The following is a 23,123-nucleotide window of genomic DNA, read 5'->3' as shown; positions in this document are numbered from 1 at the left end:
GATTTTGTCGGGATGCGGTTCCCTTACGGGTTCCTCTCTTGGCAGGTCTAGGGGGGGAGTGTGTGGCCATCAGGTTCCGCTCCCCCCTGAACCCCCCTGGCTCTCCTCTTTCGGGAGGAGAGCGTTGTTGGCTCCCCTCTTCCGGGAGGGGAGCACAGTCTTTGGCTCCCAGTGCCTTGCTCGGGTGAGAACTCGGGCAGGTGCTGGGGGTAAGATTGGGTCGCCTCTGGCTTCGGCTGGAGGTGGCTTTTTGTCCCTGTTCCTCGCTGTGGCCTTTTGGCTCGGAGGGACGGGGAATGGTTTGGGGGACCCTTCTCCTTTTGGAGAGGGTTTCAAGAAGACCAGCATCCTAGTGCACTTTTTTTGTGGCACTTGTCACTTTTTTAAGCGCACTCGGTTTTTGTACACGAATTCGGGCTTTCGATAAAAAAAAAAATCTGTTCTTATCAGTTTAATATCTGATACGTCCCCTATCTGGGGACCATATATTAAATGGATTTTTAGAACAGGGAGATGGAAAAAGAGCTTGCTCTGTCCACTCCACGCATTGACCTGGTATTGCAGTATCTCCAGGACCGGTGCACCCCTTCTTTAATGCAGTTTCTAAAATCAGAAAGAATTGAATTCAATGTTTTTTGTTCATTTTGCTTGTTTGTCGGATTTTGGGATGGACTCTTTGGCTTTGCTTTTCTTCTCCTCATTGGATTTTTCATGTTCAAAGTTGCAGAAGCCAGATTACAAGCTCATTTTGGTTCAACTTCAGCAACTGTGCATTGCATTGCCATGTAATGTGATGCAATGCTATCTTTCTAGCTCTCCCTTTTTACTTCCTTTTGGATAAACAGACATATTAGGCAAGCATTTTGGAGCTTTCACCTAAATAACTACAGGTGGTGAGATAAGCTGCACAATATAATTGACCTTTCAGTATATTGTTGCACACACACCATCTATTTAGCAAATGCCCTTGTTATCAACAGCAGCCTTTTAAACTCACCTGAGCTAACAGGTATATGCGCTGGTTACTCTGCTGCGCTTAAAATTTCTTTTTTGGTTTGCTACAATGCCTTTTCTGAAACGTTGTCTCCTTCTGCTGGAACACTGACTTCTTTCATTTAATGCCTGCAGACTATAAAAGAGAACCCAACCCAAAAAGTTTGGTTGATTAGTCTGTGGCATTCTGTTAAACTGTTGCTTATGGCGGTCTCTGTGAGCTTCTCAGCGACATTCAGCCAGCCAGGTATCCTGCCTGCAGTAGATGGAATGTGGCAATGGAACGCTGGCTGCGCGTGTCATAATAGGCTCTGAGCCTTTATATACCTGTGCACAGCAGCAGCCACCTTCAGTCTGCTGCTGGACAGCCAGCAGCAGCAGCAGCAGGAGAGGTATGTAATCAGGAGCCCTCCTGCTAAGGGTAGACAGCTGCTCGTTCCACCCCACCCCCCGCCTTAATTGGTTCTCCTCCCTTCCAACGGTGTTGAGGCGGGTGGGAACAGCAGGGGGTGAAGGTGCTGTGTTTAAAGAGGTGGAGTTATGCAGATCTAAAACGCGTGGATTGCAGCAGCAGCAAGCCGAAAAGTGCAGGCATGTAAGGGATCTAGAGGTTGACAACATGTCTTCTTAACGGGAGTCCAGGAGCTCATCTCCACAAATGGACTTTTCAGGATCCTTGGGTGGCTCCGTAGTTTGAAACCAATTCTGGTTATCGCTTCTCGGCCTTTTGGCTAAGATCAAGTGTAGTATCTGTTCTTATCAGTTTAATATCTGATACGTCCCCTATCTGGGGACCATATATTAAATGGATTTTTAGAACAGGGAGATGGAAAAAGAGCTTGCTCTGTCCACTCCACGCATTGACCTGGTATTGCAGTATCTCCAGGACCGGTGCACCCCTTCTTTAATGCAGTTTCTAAAATCAGAAAGAATTGAATTCAATGTTTTTTGTTCATTTTGCTTGTTTGTCGGATTTTGGGATGGACTCTTTGGCTTTGCTTTTCTTCTCCTCATTGGATTTTTCATGTTCAAAGTTGCAGAAGCCAGATTACAAGCTCATTTTGGTTCAACTTCAGCAACTGTGCATTGCATTGCCATGTAATGTGATGCAATGCTATCTTTCTAGCTCTCCCTTTTTACTTCCTTTTGGATAAACAGACATATTAGGCAAGCATTTTGGAGCTTTCACCTAAATAACTACAGGTGGTGAGATAAGCTGCACAATATAATTGACCTTTCAGTATATTGTTGCACACACACCATCTATTTAGCAAATGCCCTTGTTATCAACAGCAGCCTTTTAAACTCACCTGAGCTAACAGGTATGTGCGCTGGTTACTCTGCTGCGCTTAAAATTTCTTTTTTGGTTTGCTACAATGCCTTTTCTGAAACGTTGTCTCCTTCTGCTGGAACACTGACTTCTTTCATTTAATGCCTGCAGACTATAAAAGAGAACCCAACCCAAAAAGTTTGGTTGATTAGTCTGTGGCATTCTGTTAAACTGTTGCTTATGGCGGTCTCTGTGAGCTTCTCAGCGACATTCAGCCAGCCAGGTATCCTGCCTGCAGTAGATGGAATGTGGCAATGGAACGCTGGCTGCGCGTGTCATAATAGGCTCTGAGCCTTTATATACCTGTGCACAGCAGCAGCCACCTTCAGTCTGCTGCTGGACAGCCAGCAGCAGCAGCAGCAGGAGAGGTATGTAATCAGGAGCCCTCCTGCTAAGGGTAGACAGCTGCTCGTTCCACCCCACCCCCCGCCTTAATTGGTTCTCCTCCCTTCCAACGGTGTTGAGGCGGGTGGGAACAGCAGGGGGTGAAGGTGCTGTGTTTAAAGAGGTGGAGTTATGCAGATCTAAAACGCGTGGATTGCAGCAGCAGCAAGCCGAAAAGTGCAGGCATGTAAGGGATCTAGAGGTTGACAACATGTCTTCTTAACGGGAGTCCAGGAGCTCATCTCCACAAATGGACTTTTCAGGATCCTTGGGTGGCTCCGTAGTTTGAAACCAATTCTGGTTATCGCTTCTCGGCCTTTTGGCTAAGATCAAGTGTAGTATCTGTTCTTATCAGTTTAATATCTGATACGTCCCCTATCTGGGGACCATATATTAAATGGATTTTTAGAACAGGGAGATGGAAAAAGAGCTTGCTCTGTCCACTCCACGCATTGACCTGGTATTGCAGTATCTCCAGGACCGGAGCACCCCTTCTTTAATGCAGTTTCTAAAATCAGAAAGAATTGAATTCAATGTTTTTTGTTCATTTTGCTTGTTTGTCGGATTTTGGGATGGACTCTTTGGCTTTGCTTTTCTTCTCCTCATTGGATTTTTCATGTTCAAAGTTGCAGAAGCCAGATTACAAGCTCATTTTGGTTCAACTTCAGCAACTGTGCATTGCATTGCCATGTAATGTGATGCAATGCTATCTTTCTAGCTCTCCCTTTTTACTTCCTTTTGGATAAACAGACATATTAGGCAAGCATTTTGGAGCTTTCACCTAAATAACTACAGGTGGTGAGATAAGCTGCACAATATAATTGACCTTTCAGTATATTGTTGCACACACACCATCTATTTAGCAAATGCCCTTGTTATCAACAGCAGCCTTTTAAACTCACCTGAGCAAACAGGTATGTGCGCTGGTTACTCTGCTGCGCTTAAAATTTCTTTTTTGGTTTGCTACAATGCCTTTTCTGAAACGTTGTCTCCTTCTGCTGGAACACTGACTTCTTTCATTTAATGCCTGCAGACTATAAAAGAGAACCCAACCCAAAAAGTTTGGTTGATTAGTCTGTGGCATTCTGTTAAACTGTTGCTTATGGCGGTCTCTGTGAGCTTCTCAGCGACATTCAGCCAGCCAGGTATCCTGCCTGCAGTAGATGGAATGTGGCAATGGAACGCTGGCTGCGCGTGTCATAATAGGCTCTGAGCCTTTATATACCTGTGCACAGCAGCAGCCACCTTCAGTCTGCTGCTGGACAGCCAGCAGCAGCAGCAGCAGGAGAGGTATGTAATCAGGAGCCCTCCTGCTAAGGGTAGACAGCTGCTCGTTCCACCCCACCCCCCGCCTTAATTGGTTCTCCTCCCTTCCAACGGTGTTGAGGCGGGTGGGAACAGCAGGGGGTGAAGGTGCTGTGTTTAAAGAGGTGGAGTTATGCAGATCTAAAACGCGTGGATTGCAGCAGCAGCAAGCCGAAAAGTGCAGGCATGTAAGGGATCTAGAGGTTGACAACATGTCTTCTTGACGCGCCCCCTGGGACATATTCCTTTTTGAGGGGAATACCCGGCACCGGATCAGATGGGGGGGTTGTAGTCTCCGAGCGGCTGTGACCCGGTCCCGTGCCCAGGGCGTCAAGCTCAGTGTGATGTGGCAGTTCTACAGATGTTACTAAAGTTCTTTTGTGTCGACTACGCCACCCGTTGTGATGCGGTCACTGTGGCCGCCGCTGCAGCAGGGTCCGCTGAGGCTGATGGTGGGTGCGCAGCTTGGTGGGATAACCCCCAACGGGAGGGGTATAGCCTCAGAGGGGACAGGCGCAGAGGATGGGGGTTGTGGTGGTGTAGTGCAGACGGCAGTGAAGACAGAGTCGGGTTGTGCAGTTAAGGGTGTTTACTTACTGCAGATGTTGTACTGGTCACTCCAGCTGCTAGTGACCACCCGAGCCGTGCTGCGTCCACCAGGTCCTGGATCCAGCCAACCCCCAAACAAGTCCGGAGCGTGGCCCTGAGCTCTCCCTCTGTCCTTTCTTCAGCCGTCCCCACCAGTGATCCACCTAAGTCCAGCTCCCTCGGGCCTTCTGTTGGGACACCCTTGGCCCTGGGTTCCCTGACCCTTCATGTGGTGTGCCTTCGGGGTGAATGTGGTGGGTGACCGTGACAGACACTGCCCACGGTCTCCGGTCTCTGGCTGGGGATTGTTTTTACCCCCACCAGCTTGGGTTCCGGTACCCTGATGCTGACTCCTCACCCGGTGCTCTGATTTGGGTTCTTGGGTCCCTTCTCTTCTGTGCTCTGGGTCTTTCTCTTTTCTCCTCTCTCACTCTGGGTCTTGGTCTTTCTTCTCTCCTCTGCTCCTGACTTGTTTTCTGCAGCTGATCCTCTCTGCATCTGACTCTCTGCGTCTGACCCTGATTCTAGTTGGTGCCCACCTTATATACACCCTCTATGTGTGAGCTCAGGTGACCAGCACCCAATGAGCTCCTAACTTTACCCAGGCTGCTCCCCCTATCTGCCCCTACACTACATGGGATGTACCACCCCCCCTCCCACTCCAGCCAGGAACAGACTCGGTCGTACCTGCACATTTCTAAGTGGGAGTACCGTCGGCCTGTTCCTCGGAAATGGGATGTATGTAGTGCATGCAGCCTACCGAGCTCAGTTCCACTCTCCATCCTTATCCGGGAGTGGAATATCACACCTCTGGGTTGAGGTGCAATACCCCTGTAGCAGCCGAATCCTCAGGGTGCTACATTCTTAACGGGAGTCCAGGAGCTCATCTCCACAAATGGACTTTTCAGGATCCTTGGGTGGCTCCGTAGTTTGAAACCAATTCTGGTTATCGCTTCTCGGCCTTTTGGCTAAGATCAAGTGTAGTATCTGTTCTTATCAGTTTAATATCTGATACGTCCCCTATCTGGGGACCATATATTAAATGGATTTTTAGAACAGGGAGATGGAAAAAGAGCTTGCTCTGTCCACTCCACGCATTGACCTGGTATTGCAGTATCTCCAGGACCGGTGCACCCCTTCTTTAATGCAGTTTCTAAAATCAGAAAGAATTGAATTCAATGTTTTTTGTTCATTTTGCTTGTTTGTCGGATTTTGGGATGGACTCTTTGGCTTTGCTTTTCTTCTCCTCATTGGATTTTTCATGTTCAAAGTTGCAGAAGCCAGATTACAAGCTCATTTTGGTTCAACTTCAGCAACTGTGCATTGCATTGCCATGTAATGTGATGCAATGCTATCTTTCTAGCTCTCCCTTTTTACTTCCTTTTGGATAAACAGACATATTAGGCAAGCATTTTGGAGCTTTCACCTAAATAACTACAGGTGGTGAGATAAGCTGCACAATATAATTGACCTTTCAGTATATTGTTGCACACACACCATCTATTTAGCAAATGCCCTTGTTATCAACAGCAGCCTTTTAAACTCACCTGAGCTAACAGGTATGTGCGCTGGTTACTCTGCTGCGCTTAAAATTTCTTTTTTGGTTTGCTACAATGCCTTTTCTGAAACGTTGTCTCCTTCTGCTGGAACACTGACTTCTTTCATTTAATGCCTGCAGACTATAAAAGAGAACCCAACCCAAAAAGTTTGGTTGATTAGTCTGTGGCATTCTGTTAAACTGTTGCTTATGGCGGTCTCTGTGAGCTTCTCAGCGACATTCAGCCAGCCAGGTATCCTGCCTGCAGTAGATGGAATGTGGCAATGGAACGCTGGCTGCGCGTGTCATAATAGGTTCTGAGCCTTTATATACCTGTGCACAGCAGCAGCCACCTTCAGTCTGCTGCTGGACAGCCAGCAGCAGCAGCAGCAGGAGAGGTATGTAATCAGGAGCCCTCCTGCTAAGGGTAGACAGCTGCTCGTTCCACCCCACCCCCCGCCTTAATTGGTTCTCCTCCCTTCCAACGGTGTTGAGGCGGGTGGGAACAGCAGGGGGTGAAGGTGCTGTGTTTAAAGAGGTGGAGTTTTGCAGATCTAAAACGCGTGGATTGCAGCAGCAGCAAGCCGAAAAGTGCAGGCATGTAAGGGATCTAGAGGTTGACAACATGTCTTCTTAACGGGAGTCCAGGAGCTCATCTCCACAAATGGACTTTTCAGGATCCTTGGGTGGCTCCGTAGTTTGAAACCAATTCTGGTTATCGCTTCTCGGCCTTTTGGCTAAGATCAAGTGTAGTATCTGTTCTTATCAGTTTAATATCTGATACGTCCCCTATCTGGGGACCATATATTAAATGGATTTTTAGAACAGGGAGATGGAAAAAGAGCTTGCTCTGTCCACTCCACGCATTGACCTGGTATTGCAGTATCTCCAGGACCGGTGCACCCCTTCTTTAATGCAGTTTCTAAAATCAGAAAGAATTGAATTCAATGTTTTTTGTTCATTTTGCTTGTTTGTCGGATTTTGGGATGGACTCTTTGGCTTTGCTTTTCTTCTCCTCATTGGATTTTTCATGTTCAAAGTTGCAGAAGCCAGATTACAAGCTCATTTTGGTTCAACTTCAGCAACTGTGCATTGCATTGCCATGTAATGTGATGCAATGCTATCTTTCTAGCTCTCCCTTTTTACTTCCTTTTGGATAAACAGACATATTAGGCAAGCATTTTGGAGCTTTCACCTAAATAACTACAGGTGGTGAGATAAGCTGCACAATATAATTGACCTTTCAGTATATTGTTGCACACACACCATCTATTTAGCAAATGCCCTTGTTATCAACAGCAGCCTTTTAAACTCACCTGAGCTAACAGGTATGTGCGCTGGTTACTCTGCTGCGCTTAAAATTTCTTTTTTGGTTTGCTACAATGCCTTTTCTGAAACGTTGTCTCCTTCTGCTGGAACACTGACTTCTTTCATTTAATGCCTGCAGACTATAAAAGAGAACCCAACCCAAAAAGTTTGGTTGATTAGTCTGTGGCATTCTGTTAAACTGTTGCTTATGGCGGTCTCTGTGAGCTTCTCAGCGACATTCAGCCAGCCAGGTATCCTGCCTGCAGTAGATGGAATGTGGCAATGGAACGCTGGCTGCGCGTGTCATAATAGGCTCTGAGCCTTTATATACCTGTGCACAGCAGCAGCCACCTTCAGTCTGCTGCTGGACAGCCAGCAGCAGCAGCAGCAGGAGAGGTATGTAATTGACGCGCCCCTGGGCCTGTGTCGCGCTGCGGTGCGCACGCGGGAGCTTACCCGGAGCCGGATCCGTGGAGGGTTGTAGTCTCGTGGCGGTGACCCGGTCCGTGCCCAGGGAGTCAAACTGGACGGCAGTCTACTAGTAGTAAATAGTTGATGACTACGCCACCCGTTGAGTGCAGCCAGGGAGCTGCTGCTGCGGGGCAGACCGCTGAGGCCGATGGTAGGATTATGCAGCGTGATAGTATAACCCCCAACGGGAGGGGTATGGTCTCAGGGCAGCCGACGTGGATGATGGGGGTAGCAGGAACCACTCAGAGACGGTACGGTGTAGTTCAGGGTCTTTACTGGTAACAACGATAGACCCTCCCGGAGTACTTGCTAGCGAACGGGGCCTGGTCAGTCCTTGAGCAGATGGGATCTCCCCTGGCCAGGCGTAGTTGTAGGCCTCCCAAACTGACTGTACTCTTCTGGCTACCTTGCTAGAAGCTGATGTAAGTAGCCCACGTCCCTGAGTGTACCGTGTGGTGCTCACCCGTATGGCCGGTGACTCGGGGCCTTCTAATGGCTTCCGCTCCACGATGGCGGTGCTGGTCCCACGCGTGTGACCGTGCCTTCGGGCTTCTGGGCCAGAGGACCTGAAATCCCCTGCCTGACGGATTCTGCTGCTGGGTAAGAGTTAGCCCCCACAGCCTCGGACTCCGGGTCCGGAAAGAAGTCTTCTTAGTCAGGGCGAGCTCTGCAGCTGCCAGCCCCTGACTCCTTGTAACTCTGCTGTTTCCTATGCTGCTTCTTGTCTCTACTCCACTTGTCTCCAGGCTCAGGCCCCTGGACAGGGCCTGCCTGTGGAGCAGAGCCCATAGAGCAGCTCTGCTCCCTGTCTTCTCCTCTCAGAACTCCCTACTCTGCCTCAGCCCCAGGTTTATATAGGGGAATTCCTTCCCCTCCCAAGACTGGGCAGGAGGTGTGGCATGCACAGGATCCCTGACCAAAGGACCTCCCACCTGCTCTCAGACGTAATATCTCTATCACTGTGGCAACCAGACCCCTGGGGTGTCACATAATCAGGAGCCCTCCTGCTAAGGGTAGACAGCTGCTCGTTCCACCCCACCCCCCGCCTTAATTGGTTCTCCTCCCTTCCAACGGTGTTGAGGCGGGTGGGAACAGCAGGGGGTGAAGGTGCTGTGTTTAAAGAGGTGGAGTTATGCAGATCTAAAACGCGTGGATTGCAGCAGCAGCAAGCCGAAAAGTGCAGGCATGTAAGGGATCTAGAGGTTGACAACATGTCTTCTTAACGGGAGTCCAGGAGCTCATCTCCACAAATGGACTTTTCAGGATCCTTGGGTGGCTCCGTAGTTTGAAACCAATTCTGGTTATCGCTTCTCGGCCTTTTGGCTAAGATCAAGTGTAGTATCTGTTCTTATCAGTTTAATATCTGATACGTCCCCTATCTGGGGACCATATATTAAATGGATTTTTAGAACAGGGAGATGGAAAAAAAGCTTGCTCTGTCCACTCCACGCATTGACCTGGTATTGCAGTATCTCCAGGACCGGTGCACCCCTTCTTTAATGCAGTTTCTAAAATCAGAAAGAATTGAATTCAATGTTTTTTGTTCATTTTGCTTGTTTGTCGGATTTTGGGATGGACTCTTTGGCTTTGCTTTTCTTCTCCTCATTGGATTTTTCATGTTCAAAGTTGCAGAAGCCAGATTACAAGCTCATTTTGGTTCAACTTCAGCAACTGTGCATTGCATTGCCATGTAATGTGATGCAATGCTATCTTTCTAGCTCTCCCTTTTTACTTCCTTTTGGATAAACAGACATATTAGGCAAGCATTTTGGAGCTTTCACCTAAATAACTACAGGTGGTGAGATAAGCTGCACAATATAATTGACCTTTCAGTATATTGTTGCACACACACCATCTATTTAGCAAATGCCCTTGTTATCAACAGCAGCCTTTTAAACTCACCTGAGCTAACAGGTATGTGCGCTGGTTACTCTGCTGCGCTTAAAATTTCTTTTTTGGTTTGCTACAATGCCTTTTCTGAAACGTTGTCTCCTTCTGCTGGAACACTGACTTCTTTCATTTAATGCCTGCAGACTATAAAAGAGAACCCAACCCAAAAAGTTTGGTTGATTAGTCTGTGGCATTCTGTTAAACTGTTGCTTATGGCGGTCTCTGTGAGCTTCTCAGCGACATTCAGCCAGCCAGGTATCCTGCCTGCAGTAGATGGAATGTGGCAATGGAACGCTGGCTGCGCGTGTCATAATAGGCTCTGAGCCTTTATATACCTGTGCACAGCAGCAGCCACCTTCAGTCTGCTGCTGGACAGCCAGCAGCAGCAGCAGCAGGAGAGGTATGTAATCAGGAGCCCTCCTTCTAAGGGTAGACAGCTGCTCGTTCCACCCCACCCCCCGCCTTAATTGGTTCTCCTCCCTTCCAACGGTGTTGAGGCGGGTGGGAACAGCAGGGGGTGAAGGTGCTGTGTTTAAAGAGGTGGAGTTATGCAGATCTAAAACGCGTGGATTGCAGCAGCAGCAAGCCGAAAAGTGCAGGCATGTAAGGGATCTAGAGGTTGACAACATGTCTTCTTAACGGGAGTCCAGGAGCTCATCTCCACAAATGGACTTTTCAGGATCCTTGGGTGGCTCCGTAGTTTGAAACCAATTCTGGTTATCGCTTCTCGGCCTTTTGGCTAAGATCAAGTGTAGTATCTGTTCTTATCAGTTTAATATCTGATACGTCCCCTATCTGGGGACCATATATTAAATGGATTTTTAGAACAGGGAGATGGAAAAAGAGCTTGCTCTGTCCACTCCACGCATTGACCTGGTATTGCAGTATCTCCAGGACCGGTGCACCCCTTCTTTAATGCAGTTTCTAAAATCAGAAAGAATTGAATTCAATGTTTTTTGTTCATTTTGCTTGTTTGTCGGATTTTGGGATGGACTCTTTGGCTTTGCTTTTCTTCTCCTCATTGGATTTTTCATGTTCAAAGTTGCAGAAGCCAGATTACAAGCTCATTTTGGTTCAACTTCAGCAACTGTGCATTGCATTGCCATGTAATGTGATGCAATGCTATCTTTCTAGCTCTCCCTTTTTACTTCCTTTTGGATAAACAGACATATTAGGCAAGCATTTTGGAGCTTTCACCTAAATAACTACAGGTGGTGAGATAAGCTGCACAATATAATTGACCTTTCAGTATATTGTTGCACACACACCATCTATTTAGCAAATGCCCTTGTTATCAACAGCAGCCTTTTAAACTCACCTGAGCTAACAGGTATGTGCGCTGGTTACTCTGCTGCGCTTAAAATTTCTTTTTTGGTTTGCTACAATGCCTTTTCTGAAACGTTGTCTCCTTCTGCTGGAACACTGACTTCTTTCATTTAATGCCTGCAGACTATAAAAGAGAACCCAACCCAAAAAGTTTGGTTGATTAGTCTGTGGCATTCTGTTAAACTGTTGCTTATGGCGGTCTCTGTGAGCTTCTCAGCGACATTCAGCCAGCCAGGTATCCTGCCTGCAGTAGATGGAATGTGGCAATGGAACGCTGGCTGCGCGTGTCATAATAGGCTCTGAGCCTTTATATACCTGTGCACAGCAGCAGCCACCTTCAGTCTGCTGCTGGACAGCCAGCAGCAGCAGCAGCAGGAGAGGTATGTAATCAGGAGCCCTCCTGCTAAGGGTAGACAGCTGCTCGTTCCACCCCACCCCCCGCCTTAATTGGTTCTCCTCCCTTCCAACGGTGTTGAGGCGGGTGGGAACAGCAGGGGGTGAAGGTGCTGTGTTTAAAGAGGTGGAGTTATGCAGATCTAAAACGCGTGGATTGCAGCAGCAGCAAGCCGAAAAGTGCAGGCATGTAAGGGATCTAGAGGTTGACAACATGTCTTCTTAACGGGAGTCCAGGAGCTCATCTCCACAAATGGACTTTTCAGGATCCTTGGGTGGCTCCGTAGTTTGAAACCAATTCTGGTTATCGCTTCTCGGCCTTTTGGCTAAGATCAAGTGTAGTATCTTTTGAAAAGGCAGTTTTGTCCTTGGGCTGCCCTAGTAAATTGATGCATATTACACACTGGTTTGGTGCACTTGTTAGTACGCCAGGTGGCTCATAGAGTTATCTGATGGAAAACATGGCCCTCCAGGATCGAAGTCACTAGGCTGGGTAAGTGTGAGGGCTTTGGAGCAATGTGCCCCAGGAGTAGGCGCCCTGGTGGGAGTCCAAGCTTACTGGGACTGGGAACCCCAGAAAGACTTGGCTTCGTAGCACGCCGCACCTTTGCCAATCATACTTTCTGAGCAACCCCCCCTATTCCTGGCCTCCGGGCTAGGAAGGGGAATTTTTATAAACCCGGTCGGAGGTCCGGTCAGCTTTGGGCTGAGAAACCAACACAGGCTCCAGCTCCACTAGGGTGGCAGCCTAGATGGAAGCTGGGAGCACGAAAACGGCTCTTCTCCGGCTTCGGCTAGGGAGAGCATCGGAGATCCCTGACCCTCGCTGTGGCCTTCTGGCTCAGAGGGATGGGGATGGTTTATTGGGGACCCTCTCCTCCGGGAAGGGTCCACATGAATCCTCGCCTCGTGCGCTGTTTTGGTGTGACTTCGGTCACATTTTTCAGTGCCTTGGATGCAGCTTCAATCAAAAAATCTGTTCTTATCAGTTTAATATCTGATACGTCCCCTATCTGGGGACCATATATTAAATGGATTTTTAGAACAGGGAGATGGAAAAAGAGCTTGCTCTGTCCACTCCACGCATTGACCTGGTATTGCAGTATCTCCAGGACCGGTGCACCCCTTCTTTAATGCAGTTTCTAAAATCAGAAAGAATTGAATTCAATGTTTTTTGTTCATTTTGCTTGTTTGTCGGATTTTGAGATGGACTCTTTGGCTTTGCTTTTCTTCTCCTCATTGGATTTTTCATGTTCAAAGTTGCAGAAGCCAGATTACAAGCTCATTTTGGTTCAACTTCAGCAACTGTGCATTGCATTGCCATGTAATGTGATGCAATGCAATCTTTCTAGCTCTCCCTTTTTACTTCCTTTTGGATAAACAGACATATTAGGCAAGCATTTTGGAGCTTTCACCTAAATAACTACAGGTGGTGAGATAAGCTGCACAATATAATTGACCTTTCAGTATATTGTTGTACACACACCATCTATTTAGCAAATGCCCTTGTTATCAACAGCAGCCTTTTAAACTCACCTGAGCTAACAGGTATGTGCGCTGGTTACTCTGCTGCGCTTAAAATTTCTTTTTTGGTTTGCTACAATGCCTTTTCTGAAACGTTGTCTCCTTCTGCTGGAACACTGACTTCTTTCTTTTAATGCCTGCAGACTATAAAAGAGAACCCAACCCAAAAAGTTTGGTTGATTAGTCTGTGGCATTCTGTTAAACTGTTGCTTATGGCGGTCTCTGTGAGCTTCTCAGCGACATTCAGCCAGCCAGGTATCCTGCCTGCAGTAGATGGAATGTGGCAATGGAACGCTGGCTGCGCGTGTCATAATAGGCTCTGAGCCTTTATATACCTGTGCACAGCAGCAGCCACCTTCAGTCTGCTGCTGGACAGCCAGCAGCAGCAGCAGCAGGAGAGGTATGTAATCAGGAGCCCTCCTGCTAAGGGTAGACAGCTGCTCGTTCCACCCCACCCCCCGCCTTAATTGGTTCTCCTCCCTTCCAACGGTGTTGAGGCGGGTGGGAACAGCAGGGGGTGAAGGTGCTGTGTTTAAAGAGGTGGAGTTATGCAGATCTAAAACGCGTGGATTGCAGCAGCAGCAAGCCGAAAAGTGCAGGCATGTAAGGGATCTAGAGGTTGACAACATGTCTTCTTAACGGGAGTCCAGGAGCTCATCTCCACAAATGGACTTTTCAGGATCCTTGGGTGGCTCCGTAGTTTGAAACCAATTCTGGTTATCGCTTCTCGGCCTTTTGGCTAAGATCAAGTGTAGTATCTGTTCTTATCAGTTTAATATCTGATACGTCCCCTATCTGGGGACCATATATTAAATGGATTTTTAGAACAGGGAGATGGAAAAAGAGCTTGCTCTGTCCACTCCACGCATTGACCTGGTATTGCAGTATCTCCAGGACCGGTGCACCCCTTCTTTAATGCAGTTTCTAAAATCAGAAAGAATTGAATTCAATGTTTTTTGTTCATTTTGCTTGTTTGTCGGATTTTGGGATGGACTCTTTGGCTTTGCTTTTCTTCTCCTCATTGGATTTTTCATGTTCAAAGTTGCAGAAGCCAGATTACAAGCTCATTTTGGTTCAACTTCAGCAACTGTGCATTGCATTGCCATGTAATGTGATGCAATGCTATCTTTCTAGCTCTCCCTTTTTACTTCCTTTTGGATAAACAGACATATTAGGCAAGCATTTTGGAGCTTTCACCTAAATAACTACAGGTGGTGAGATAAGCTGCACAATATAATTGACCTTTCAGTATATTGTTGCACACACACCATCTATTTAGCAAATGCCCTTGTTATCAACAGCAGCCTTTTAAACTCACCTGAGCTAACAGGTATGTGCGCTGGTTACTCTGCTGCGCTTAAAATTTCTTTTTTGGTTTGCTACAATGCCTTTTCTGAAACGTTGTCTCCTTCTGCTGGAACACTGACTTCTTTCATTTAATGCCTGCAGACTATAAAAGAGAACCCAGCCCAAAAAGTTTGGTTGATTAGTCTGTGGCATTCTGTTAAACTGTTGCTTATGGCGGTCTCTGTGAGCTTCTCAGCGACATTCAGCCAGCCAGGTATCCTGCCTGCAGTAGATGGAATGTGGCAAAGGAACGCTGGCTGCGCGTGTCATAATAGGCTCTGAGCCTTTATATACCTGTGCACAGCAGCAGCCACCTTCAGTCTGCTGCTGGACAGCCAGCAGCAGCAGCAGCAGGAGAGGTATGTAATCAGGAGCCCTCCTGCTAAGGGTAGACAGCTGCTCGTTCCACCCCACCCCCCGCCTTAATTGGTTCTCCTCCCTTCCAACGGTGTTGAGGCGGGTGGGAACAGCAGGGGGTGAAGGTGCTGTGTTTAAAGAGGTGGAGTTATGCAGATCTAAAACGCGTGGATTGCAGCAGCAGCAAGCCGAAAAGTGCAGGCATGTAAGGGATCTAGAGGTTGACAACATGTCTTCTTAACGGGAGTCCAGGAGCTCATCTCCACAAATGGACTTTTCAGGATCCTTGGGTGGCTCCGTAGTTTGAAACCAATTCTGGTTATCGCTTCTCGGCCTTTTGGCTAAGATCAAGTGTAGTATCTGTTCTTATCAGTTTAATATCTGATACGTCCCCTATCTGGGGACCATATATTAAATGGATTTTTAGAACAGGGAGATGGAAAAAGAGCTTGCTCTGTCCACTCCACGCATTGACCTGGTATTGCAGTATCTCCAGGACCGGTGCACCCCTTCTTTAATGCAGTTTCTAAAATCAGAAAGAATTGAATTCAATGTTTTTGGTTCATTTTGCTTGTTTGTCGGATTTTGGGATGGACTCTTTGGCTTTGCTTTTCTTCTCCTCATTGGATTTTTCATGTTCAAAGTTGCAGAAGCCAGATTACAAGCTCATTTTGGTTCAACTTCAGCAACTGTGCATTGCATTGCCATGTAATGTGATGCAATGCTATCTTTCTAGCTCTCCCTTTTTACTTCCTTTTGGATAAACAGACATATTAGGCAAGCATTTTGGAGCTTTCACCTAAATAACTACAGGTGGTGAGATAAGCTGCACAATATAATTGACCTTTCAGTATATTGTTGCACACACACCATCTATTTAGCAAATGCCCTTGTTATCAACAGCAGCCTTTTAAACTCACCTGAGCTAACAGGTATGTGCGCTGGTTACTCTGCTGCGCTTAAAATTTCTTTTTTGGTTTGCTACAATGCCTTTTCTGAAACGTTGTCTCCTTCTGCTGGAACACTGACTTCTTTCATTTAATGCCTGCAGACTATAAAAGAGAACCCAACCCAAAAAGTTTGGTTGATTAGTCTGTGGCATTCTGTTAAACTGTTGCTTATGGCGGTCTCTGTGAGCTTCTCAGCGACATTCAGCCAGCCAGGTATCCTGCCTGCAGTAGATGGAATGTGGCAATGGAACGCTGGCTGCGCGTGTCATAATAGGCTCTGAGCCTTTATATACCTGTGCACAGCAGCAGCCACCTTCAGTCTGCTGCTGGACAGCCAGCAGCAGCAGCAGCAGGAGAGGTATGTAATCAGGAGCCCTCCTGCTAAGGGTAGACAGCTGCTCGTTCCACCCCACCCCCCGCCTTAATTGGTTCTCCTCCCTTCCAACGGTGTTGAGGCGGGTGGGAACAGCAGGGGGTGAAGGTGCTGTGTTTAAAGAGGTGGAGTTATGCAGATCTAAAACGCGTGGATTGCAGCAGCAGCAAGCCGAAAAGTGCAGGCATGTAAGGGATCTAGAGGTTGACAACATGTCTTCTTAACGGGAGTCCAGGAGCTCATCTCCACAAATGGACTTTTCAGGATCCTTGGGTGGCTCCGTAGTTTGAAACCAATTCTGGTTATCGCTTCTCGGCCTTTTGGCTAAGATCAAGTGTAGTATCTTTTGAAAAGGCGGTTTTCGATGTTGGCCGCCCTAGTAGATTGATACATTATGCACACTGGGGTTTAGGCGCTTGTTAGTACGCCAGGTGGCTAATATAGTCATCTGGTGGAAAGCATGGCCCCCCAGGATCGACGCCATTGGGCCGGGGAAGATCGAAAGCCCGAAGTGTGAAGTGCCCCAGGAGTGGTGACCCTGGGGTGCCTTAACTCACTGGGATTGGGAACCCCACTTGAGTTTATGGCACATTTGCACAAGCACTTCAAATTTTCTTTCTTCGCACACACCCTTATTCCGGGCCTTCTGGCCTTAGGATGGGGAATTTTTCAATTCCCGGTCGAAGGTCCGGGCAGTATTATACTGTGAAACCTTCACTATTTATTTAATTTCTTTGTCACTGTGTGTCCACTTATTCACGTGTGTCACGTCCTACTAGGATTTTGTCGGGATGCGGTTCCCTTACGGGTTCCTCTCTTGGCAGGTCTAGGGGGGGAGTGTGTGGCCATCAGGTTCCGCTCCCCCCTGAACCCCCCTGGCTCTCCTCTTTCGGGAGGAGAGCGTTGTTGGCTCCCCTCTTCCGGGAGGGGAGCACAGTCTTTGGCTCCCAGTGCCTTGCTCGGGTGAGAACTCGGGCAGGTGCTGGGGGTAAGATTGGGTCGCCTCTGGCTTCGGCTGGAGGTGGCTTTTTGTCCCTGTTCCTCGCTGTGGCCTTTTGGCTCGGAGGGACGGGGAATGGTTTGGGGGACCCTTCTCCTTTTGGAGAGGGTTTCAAGAAGACCAGCATCCTAGTGCACTTTTTTTGTGGCACTTGTCACTTTTTTAAGCGCACTCGGGTTTTGTACACGAATTCGGGCTTTCGATAAAAAAAAAAAAATCTGTTCTTATCAGTTTAATATCTGATATGTCCCCTATCTGGGGACCATATATTAAATGGATTTTTAGAACAGGGAGATGGAAAAAGAGCTTGCTCTGTCCACTCCACGCATTGACCTGGTATTGCAGTATCTCCAGGACCGGTGCACCCCTTCTTTAATGCAGTTTCTAAAATCAGAAAGAATTGAATTCAATGTTTTTTGTTCATTTTGCTTGTTTGTCGGATTTTGGGATGGACTCTTTGGCTTTGCTTTTCTTCTCCTCATTGGATTTTTCATGTTCAAAGTTGCAGAAGCCAGATTACAAGCTCATTTTGGTTCAACTTCAGCAACTGTGCATTGCATTGCCATGTAATGTGATGCAATGCTATCTTTCTAGCTCTCCCTTTTTACTTCCTTTTGGATAAACAGACATATTAGGCAAGCATTTTGGAGCTTTCACCTAAATAACTACAGGTGGTGAGATAAGCTGCACAATATAATTGACCTTTCAGTATATTGTTGCACACACACCATCTATTTAGCAAATGCCCTTGTTATCAACAGCAGCCTTTTAAACTCACCTGAGCTAACAGGTATGTGCGCTGGTTACTCTGCTGCGCTTAAAATTTCTTTTTTGGTTTGCTACAATGCCTTTTCTGAAACGTTGTCTCCTTCTGCTGGAACACTGACTTCTTTCATTTAATGCCTGCAGACTATAAAAGAGAACCCAACCCAAAAAGTTTGGTTGATTAGTCTGTGGCATTCTGTTAAACTGTTGCTTATGGCGGTCTCTGTGAGCTTCTCAGCGACATTCAGCCAGCCAGGTATCCTGCCTGCAGTAGATGGAATGTGGCAATGGAACGCTGGCTGCGCGTGTCATAATAGGCTCTGAGCCTTTATATACCTGTGCACAGCAGCAGCCACCTTCAGTCTGCTGATGGACAGCCAGCAGCAGCAGCAGCAGGAGAGGTATGTAATCAGGAGCCCTCCTGCTAAGGGTAGACAGCTGCTCGTTCCACCCCACCCCCCGCCTTAATTGGTTCTCCTCCCTTCCAACGGTGTTGAGGCGGGTGGGAACAGCAGGGGGTGAAGGTGCTGTGTTTAAAGAGGTGGAGTTATGCAGATCTAAAACGCGTGGATTGCAGCAGCAGCAAGCCGAAAAGTGCAGGCATGTAAGGGATCTAGAGGTTGACAACATGTCTTCTTAACGGGAGTCCAGGAGCTCATCTCCACAAATGGACTTTTCAGGATCCTTGGGTGGCTCCGTAGTTTGAAACCAATTCTGGTTATCGCTTCTCGGCCTTTTGGCTAAGATCAAGTGTAGTATCTGTTCTTTTAAGAACACAAGAGCTACGATCTACACTTGACGAGAGCGATCGAACTCGGAAGGAGAAGAGCTTCGGAGCCCAGCTGACATCGGAGAACGAAGGCGGATATCGGTGGGAGGAAGAAGCTCTAAAGAATCCAGAAGAAGACGAAGACTCGGAGAAGAATCGGGCTGTCCTGTGGAATCTTCGAGGAAGAAAATCATCGAGACAAAGACCTTTCGGGGAATTTGTCCAGAACACGACGGGAGAAGAATCTGCATAGCTCCACCCATTCCGGGAAGAGTTCCAGATCCAGCTCCAAGAAGTAACTGCAGGAGGAAAGCCATGGCAAGCGCTGCGAGGAAGGCCGAAAAGAAGAGCCTGGAGCTGGGGACAGCCAGGAGGGCCCAGCCAGGAGCCGATTCTGACCCCAAGGACTCTGCCTCCACGACTGGCCAGCAGAAGGGACCCCAGAAGCCCCGCCACGAAGCTCCAGCCCTGGAGCCATGGATGCGGCAGACGGTGGCCCTGAAGCTGAAGGAAGTGGATGGGAGGGTGCCGGACATGTCCTCGGACGTGTTCTGCCAGAAGATGCTGCTGGATCGAGGCTTCTCCAGGTCGGACACCCTCAGCATCCAGACCTTCTTGACGGGGATCTTCTTCGTCACCTTCGCCACTGTGAACACCTGCAGGAGGTTCTGGGAAATGGTAAGCGCAAAAGGACCGGATAATTCTTTCTCTGCCTTTACAGGTAGCTGCCCTATCCAGAGGGATGAAAGGAGGATCACGGTCTCCATGCGCAACCCGCACACCCCAGGCCAAGACATCTGTACCTTCCTGAGACGCTTCTGTTTGGTTGTGAAGGAACCCTCTCACATCCTGAATGGACTCGGCTTCTGGACAGGTAAGTGGTCGGTGACCGTTAGACTTCACAGGGACCTGGCGTACTCAGACGGACTTCGGCACCTGCCCCCGACATTCTCCCTGGGCAACTCCTACGGCCTCATCTATTACCCGGACATGCCGCGGAACTGCAGGAGATGCGGCAAGAACGGCCACGAGATGAAGGACTGCAAGGAGGATGCCTGCAGGATTTGTCGAGTGACGGGACACAGCTCGAAGGACTGCCCGAAGAAGACGTCCTGCAACCTGTGTGGGCTGGCGGCTCATCTGTACAAGGATTGCCCCAGGCGTGAGAGATCCTGGGCATCGGTGGTTGCGACGACCCCAGCTACGGAGGACAAGGCCCCGACGACCAGGCCTGTGAAGGTCAAGGACGCGACGACCAAGGCCCCAGCGGCCAAGGCCGAGACGACCAAGGCCAAAGCGGTCAAGGAGTCGGTGGCCAAAGCCCCAGCGACGGTCCCAGCAGCTCCGAAGCAGAAGAAAAAGTCAAAGGAGGGTAAGAGTTCTGTCACCCCTCTCTCGATCCCTCCCCCTGCCACCCCCGTCCAACCCCCCCCCACCCCGGCCACCCCTGCTGAGGATTCCACTTCCTCTTCCTCCTTCCCCTACTCCTCAGCAGGTGTCCTTTCCCCTGCCCCGGCAGCCACTCTCCCTCCCCAGACCATGGTAGCGGTGGAATTAACCTTTCCTCCACCCGCCGCTATCTATTCCGAGGAGGATTTTCCCCTTCTTGTCTCCCCAGTTCCAACCCGGGGAAAGAGGAAGGTGGAGGACAGCCCTGCTACTGAATCCTCCAAAAAGAAGATTCTGGATTTCGTAGGCGAAAAGGAGGATACCCTCCCTGAGCCAGAAGAGATGGAGCACATGGTTGAGACCCTGGTGGCCGAGCCAGAAGAGGAGGAACTGGTGGTCGCCGAGATCGAGGCCGCACTGCTTGACCAGATGGAGGAAGAGGGCCTGCTGGTGATCCCGTCACCAGCAGTCAACACCGACGAGGGACCACCCGACCGGAGTGGTAACTAAGGTGTATTGCCTGCGCTAACTTTTTCTTTTTTCCCTACATGATGGCTAATATTAACTTATTTTCCATTAATGTCAGGAGCATCAAGGACAAGTTCAGACGTCAGACTATTTATGCCTTCCTTACTTCCCAGTTGTGTGATGTTTATATGTTGCAGGAATGTTCCCTTCCCTCCTCTAGGTCCTTCAAACATCTGGCCAGGGAGTGGTCCCACGGTCCATCCTACTGGTCCGGTGGGGGTGACTGCAAGTCTGCGGGGGTCGCAATTCTGATCAGGGGGGGCGCATTCACGCTTGAGTCCGTCCAGGAGCTCATCTGCGGCAGGGCTCTTGTTGTAGATGGCAACTGGGCGGGAGAACCTGTCAGGTTCATCAACGTGTATGCGTCCCCACTGAAGAATGAGCGTTTGGAGCTTTTCCAGACCCTGCGGCTTCAGCTTGCCACCACCAGGACCTTAGTGATGGCCGGGGATTTCAACTGCCCCATCGAGGAGGACGGTCGTAGTTCTGGCACATCTGCCAAGTTGGACATCACGTCCAAGCTGCTCATCGAGATGGTAACCGAGGCCTCTCTTCAGGACGTGGTGGGCTCCATGGGGAGAGGCTCCACGAACTATTCGTGGAGCCGACCCGATGGCTCACTCCGCTCCAGGATTGACTTTGTGTTCACCTCTCGGGCAGTCAGGCAGAGTAGGCACTCGATGGTCTCCTGCTTCTTCTCCGACCACAGAGCCATTCACTTACAAGGTGTCCTCGGCGACGGTTTTCCGTCCGGCCCCGGCTCCTGGAAGCTGAATTGTGCTCTGCTGGCTCAGGATGAAGTCGTGGAGGAGCTGAGAGCAGCCTACGCAATGTGGCAGTCCTACAAGGGTAGCTTCCAAACAGTCTCTGATTGGTGGGAATATGTTAAACTTGAGTTTCGCTGTTTCTTTCAGGCCAAGGGTCGACAACAGGCGTGTGAGAAGAGGAGGGACTTCAGAGGGCTGCAGCGCGAGCTGCGGTCGCTGCAGGACCTTCTTCACTGCGGCTGGGACGTGAGGGAGGAGCTGGAGGAGACCAAGAAGAGCCTGAAAAGGCACTTTGAGGAGGAGTCCAAGCGAATCATCTTCCGTTCCAAAGTGGAGAATCTGGAGAAGGGTGAGAAATGTAACTCATTCTTTTTCAGGAAACTTCATGCCGGTCACACGCCCCTGAACGAGCTGCGAGACGAGAGCGTAAACATGCGACGTGGGAAGGAGGACGTGATGAGGGTCGTCAGCGACTTCTACAGCGAACTTTACTCCCACAAGACTACCGACCCCGACGCTGCTGATAAGTTCCTGTCAGGTATCACTAACCATCTTGATCCTGCAGGCACGGCAGCCTTGGACAAACCTCTGATGGTGGGCGAATTGCTCTCTGCCGCTAAATCCTTTAGGACCGGCAGGACCCCGGGCAGTGATGGTCTTCCAGCGGAGCTCTATGTAGCGCTGGGAGACCTCATCTGTCCGGACCTGTTGGACCTGTACGAGGAGATGGTGGTGGAGGGTAGAATGCCTCCATCTTTGAGGGAAGGAATGGTCACGATCCTGTACAAGCGGAAGGGAGAGAGGTGCGACCTGAGGAATTGGCGTCCCATCACTCTGCTCAACGTGGACTACAAGATCCTGGCCAAGACGATGGCGACACGACTTAAGACGGTCATCGGACGGATCATCCACCCGGACCAGACCTGCGGCATCCCTGGACGTCGCATCGCAGACAGCCTCGCTCTCGTGCGGGACACGGTCGAGTACATCAAGGTCCGCCGCGCACACGCGGCCCTGGTCTCCTTGGATCAGGAGAAGGCCTTCGACCGGGTTTCCCACGAGTTCATGGGCCGAGCTCTGCACCAGTTAGGTTTGGGTAACATGTTTTGTTCGTATGTCCGTCTGATGTATTTTGATATCCACAGCTCGGTGTTGGTGAACGGCTGGAAGACTGACCCCTTCCCTGTCCTCTCTGGGGTCAGACAAGGCTGCCCTCTATCACCTCTTCTTTTTGTTTGTGTTATAGAACTCTTCGCAGAGGCTATCCGGCAGAATGGAGAGATCAGAGGGATCACCGCACCGGGTCCGGGACGACACGAGGTCAAGTGCTCGCTCTACATGGACGACGTCACCGTCTTCTGCGCTGATCGTGGTTCAGTCGACGCCCTCGTCCAGACGTGTGAGAGGTTCGGCCGGGCTTCAGGGGCCAAAGTCAACTGCAGGAAGTCGGAAGCCATGCTCTTCGGGGATTGGCAGCCGGCCTCCTCCGCCCCCTTCCCCTTCAACATTCAACCGGATTTCCTCAAGGTGCTGGGAGTCTGGTTCGGGAAGGAAGGAGCGGCCCTCAAGTCCTGGCAAGAACGCTTGGCCAAGGTGAAGCAACGGATCGGACTCTGGAGCCTCAGACACCTCACTTGTGAGGGTAAGGCACTCATCCTGCGTAATGAGGTCCTGCCCGTCTTGCAGTACACGGCGCAGGCCTGGCCCCCACACGTCACTGTGTGCAGGGCCATTACCAGGACAGTGTTTCACTTTGTCTGGGGATCCAAGATGGACAGAGTCAGGCGGGCCGTCATGTACAAGGAGCCTCGCAAGGGTGGGAAGGGCGT

At 49.4% G+C, this 23,123-nt stretch overlaps 11 non-coding genes and 3 pseudogenes across 11 annotated transcripts; all 14 read left to right on the top strand.

Moving 5' to 3' along the window:
- The first annotated feature begins 406 nt into the window (after positions 1-406).
- On the top strand, positions 407-589 carry LOC141233254 (U2 spliceosomal RNA). The gene has a single exon (XR_012299403.1). It is a non-coding gene; the product is annotated as a U2 spliceosomal RNA (small nuclear RNA).
- A 1,115-nt stretch (positions 590-1,704) lies between these two features.
- On the top strand, positions 1,705-1,895 carry LOC141233336 (U2 spliceosomal RNA). Its single transcript, XR_012299450.1, has one exon. It is a non-coding gene; the product is annotated as a U2 spliceosomal RNA (small nuclear RNA).
- A 1,115-nt stretch (positions 1,896-3,010) lies between these two features.
- LOC141233223 (U2 spliceosomal RNA) lies at positions 3,011-3,201 on the top strand. Its single transcript, XR_012299374.1, has one exon. It is a non-coding gene; the product is annotated as a U2 spliceosomal RNA (small nuclear RNA).
- A 2,347-nt stretch (positions 3,202-5,548) lies between these two features.
- Positions 5,549-5,739, top strand: LOC141233335 (U2 spliceosomal RNA). The gene has a single exon (XR_012299449.1). It is a non-coding gene; the product is annotated as a U2 spliceosomal RNA (small nuclear RNA).
- Positions 5,740-6,854: 1,115 nt separating this feature from the next.
- On the top strand, positions 6,855-7,045 carry LOC141233334 (U2 spliceosomal RNA). Its single transcript, XR_012299448.1, has one exon. It is a non-coding gene; the product is annotated as a U2 spliceosomal RNA (small nuclear RNA).
- A 2,174-nt stretch (positions 7,046-9,219) lies between these two features.
- LOC141233225 (U2 spliceosomal RNA) lies at positions 9,220-9,410 on the top strand. The gene has a single exon (XR_012299376.1). It is a non-coding gene; the product is annotated as a U2 spliceosomal RNA (small nuclear RNA).
- A 1,115-nt stretch (positions 9,411-10,525) lies between these two features.
- On the top strand, positions 10,526-10,716 carry LOC141233333 (U2 spliceosomal RNA). The gene has a single exon (XR_012299447.1). It is a non-coding gene; the product is annotated as a U2 spliceosomal RNA (small nuclear RNA).
- Positions 10,717-11,831: 1,115 nt separating this feature from the next.
- On the top strand, positions 11,832-11,947 carry LOC141233302 (U2 spliceosomal RNA; annotated as a pseudogene).
- Positions 11,948-12,471: 524 nt separating this feature from the next.
- LOC141233245 (U2 spliceosomal RNA) lies at positions 12,472-12,653 on the top strand. Its single transcript, XR_012299394.1, has one exon. It is a non-coding gene; the product is annotated as a U2 spliceosomal RNA (small nuclear RNA).
- Positions 12,654-13,768: 1,115 nt separating this feature from the next.
- On the top strand, positions 13,769-13,959 carry LOC141233332 (U2 spliceosomal RNA). The gene has a single exon (XR_012299446.1). It is a non-coding gene; the product is annotated as a U2 spliceosomal RNA (small nuclear RNA).
- A 1,115-nt stretch (positions 13,960-15,074) lies between these two features.
- On the top strand, positions 15,075-15,265 carry LOC141233331 (U2 spliceosomal RNA). The gene has a single exon (XR_012299445.1). It is a non-coding gene; the product is annotated as a U2 spliceosomal RNA (small nuclear RNA).
- Positions 15,266-16,380: 1,115 nt separating this feature from the next.
- Positions 16,381-16,472, top strand: LOC141233309 (U2 spliceosomal RNA; annotated as a pseudogene).
- Positions 16,473-17,261: 789 nt separating this feature from the next.
- LOC141233268 (U2 spliceosomal RNA) lies at positions 17,262-17,446 on the top strand. Its single transcript, XR_012299412.1, has one exon. It is a non-coding gene; the product is annotated as a U2 spliceosomal RNA (small nuclear RNA).
- A 1,115-nt stretch (positions 17,447-18,561) lies between these two features.
- On the top strand, positions 18,562-18,639 carry LOC141233298 (U2 spliceosomal RNA; annotated as a pseudogene).
- The last annotated feature ends 4,484 nt before the right edge of the window (positions 18,640-23,123 follow it).

Source organism: Phyllobates terribilis, unplaced genomic scaffold (assembly GCF_046119375.1).
Source record: "Phyllobates terribilis strain yellow unplaced genomic scaffold, ASM4611937v1 Scaffold_572__1_contigs__length_1044912, whole genome shotgun sequence".
Lineage (NCBI taxonomy): Eukaryota > Metazoa > Chordata > Amphibia > Anura > Dendrobatidae > Phyllobates > Phyllobates terribilis.
Note: the sequence above shows the minus strand (reverse complement) of the source record. Positions and strands in the feature narration are given on the sequence as shown.